The sequence below is a fragment of the Camponotus floridanus genome, unplaced genomic scaffold, assembly GCF_003227725.1.
Source record: "Camponotus floridanus strain SB8 unplaced genomic scaffold, Cflo_v7.5 scaffold204, whole genome shotgun sequence".
NCBI lineage: Eukaryota > Metazoa > Arthropoda > Insecta > Hymenoptera > Formicidae > Camponotus > Camponotus floridanus.
In genome coordinates this window covers 43265-46236 of record NW_020229331.1, presented here as the reverse complement: position 1 = coordinate 46236, position 2972 = coordinate 43265, and positions in this window count along the sequence as shown.

The following is a 2972-nucleotide window of genomic DNA, read 5'->3' as shown; positions in this document are numbered from 1 at the left end:
CGGACGCGATTCCATGCTCACCCTTAACTATCCGCGTGAAGCCGGGCGATTACCGAGGAGCGCCGAAAAATGCCGAGCAGCGACGAGCACGCTGACCGACCGCGAAACCGGAGCATCGACTCTCGTCGATGACACGTGGTTCGCATTTTCGGGAATAGTACAATGTGCGAATACTAGGATCGCGAAACAATATTATGGAGATTTCACAATGTCATTAGATCACAGAAAAAAGGGCATTCTTGTTTGGAAAATATATTTAATTTTAACATGGAAATCTTGAAGTGAGATTATATTGCGTTAATTAAAGAAAAAGATAATTGCTTACTTGAATGAAGCCATATAGTCCGATCAAGAAAAATATATTCTTATGATTTCAGATTTAATTTTCTTGAATGGAAAAGAAATAGTGTTAGATAGAAAGTAACATTTTGAAATCAAAGATTATAATTTTCTTAAAGTAGAGAATTAAATAATTAAATATTCTTGAGATGACAATTACAATATTAAAATAAGACAATATTTGAATATTGAATATTGACAATATTGAAATTTAAAATTATTAAATTATTAAATTCTTCTAAGAAGATTATAAATTGTTGCGTGACAATAAATACGAAACAATGAACGCATTAGTTTAAGTATATAAGTTTTAATTTGACACTTATTTTTTTCTATGATTAGATTAGAGTTATATGGGAAATTAGAAAAATATTTGTTTCGAATTTTTTCTAGCCTATTTTTTAAATATATAAAAGACCTTCATCGAACGTACATAGTAATTAAAATCATGCATTGAAAACTTGTTAATAAGCTTTTGATTTAGCATATTTTCATTGCCAGCCATATAATTTTTTTCAAATCTACAGGATATTTATATCAATCTAAATTAATCGTTGCAAAATGCATGCATATTAAAAGTGAATCGAAAAAGAACTAGAGAGAAAGAGTTTTCATAAAAGCTTCTTAATACTTTATAAAAGTATCATATCTGAAAAAGTGATAGCGTTTAATATAAAAAGAAGAAAATTTGCATTTTCTTGAAAAAGATTTCATCGTATAATACATATTTTTTCGCAAAGATAATTTTCAACGATGAACATTTCAGGAAAAAAAGGAAGAATCATAAACTAATCGAATAAAAATAAAATGTTCATTTTTTCAAAATATCTCAAATGAATAAATATCTCAAAATATCTCAATATGAAACATAAAATATAATAACAGATCAAAATGTGATCTATCTTTTATTTATAATCATATTTTTTTATTAAGATACGGATGTTTCCACTATTTATCTTCTTTTTATCAATGACAAGTACTTTTTCTTCAATAAATTATCTCGCAAATTACTTTACGTACAGATTGAATTGATATATGTACATAATCATTTCAAGTATAAAAAAACTAAGACTGTATTGTAAGATAATTGTAAGATAATAATAAGAAATTATTTGAAAAGTAATTTTCCGTCATTAAGCCAACAATGTTAAGATGACACAATTCATAATAACCGATGATTCTCAGAAAAACATAAAGTACTTCAAAGTATTTCAAATAATATTTAAATATTATAATTCTAAATATAATATTCAAATAATATTTAAATATTATAATTATATGCTAAAACATATTTACTTTAAATTAGCAATGAATTTATGATTAACATTAAAATCGTAGCTTCAAAGACATTCTATATATAAATAAAAAAGACTAATGTCACAATGTATCTTGACTTTCCTATTATATTTTTATGTAATGATAAAGTTTCATCTTATACAATGATTTATAATTCTAAATAAAAAATTTTAGGAGATATAGATTATTTATTATCATTCTCTCTGCTGCCAAAAAAATAAAACAGAATTCCAATAAAAATCCCAGCGCCTATGAAATATATTGATCTAATAAATGAGACTATAAAATGTTATATAAATAAACATTAAGTTTTTAGGAATAGAATTTTAAGAATAATGTATAAAGCTTATACGATAATTAATGTTAAAAAGTTCACTAAAATTTGCAATCGGTTTATATTGAGAAAACATATGATTTTGACTGGACGAGATTGAATTATGTAACATGGTACATAATTTGTTTCGTATTACATAATTAGATTTAAATGCATAAATCTATTGAAAGACATACAAATGCATACATTTACGAAATATTTATAATTGCAGTTTGGATAACGCAATTTTCAACATGCGAATGTGTAATTATTGTTTGGCTTCTTTAATGCTTGGTTGTTCTTATTTTTAAATGTTTGTCAGATCATACAATATATGAAATTTTATATAATTTTTATGAAATTCTCTCTCTCTTGAAAAAATTAAAAATTAAGATAATGATCTTTTATATAGTTATTTTATTTAATTAATATATTATCAAATTATAGTAGGAATTTCTTGAATCGCTATATTTATCGAGAATTTCAAAATCAACTTTGGCCTTGGCCTTGAATAAAAATGGAATTCTCACGGATGGAATACAATTTTATATACATATATATAGTAGTATAATTATTGCTTGACACGTATGTACGTGCTATCTGCATTAAATTTTAATTTCCGCATACGAATATATTAACAAGAAACCTGATACTGGATAAACTACAAAATACAAAATATTACATCATATGTATATACATATCTCTTGATTATTGAAAAAAAACACAAATTGATTGAAAACACGAATCTTGAATCTCATCAGACTGAGATCACTTCTATATTTAATCGTAATCATAATACAATGCCAGAAGGAAACAAAAGGCAAGGTCTAAAAAGAGCGATGCACAGGCTCTTTTTACTGCATCTTCCATATTTTTTCTTTCTCGTAATAGCTCCTTTTATCTTTCCTCCTTCTTTTTCTCCAGCTTTCTAAGATATATACTTATTCAATCTTACGTAAAAAGTACACAAGAGATGTGTTGCAAAATAATGAAGACCTGAGACTAGAGGTAGCAGCGCTCGTGA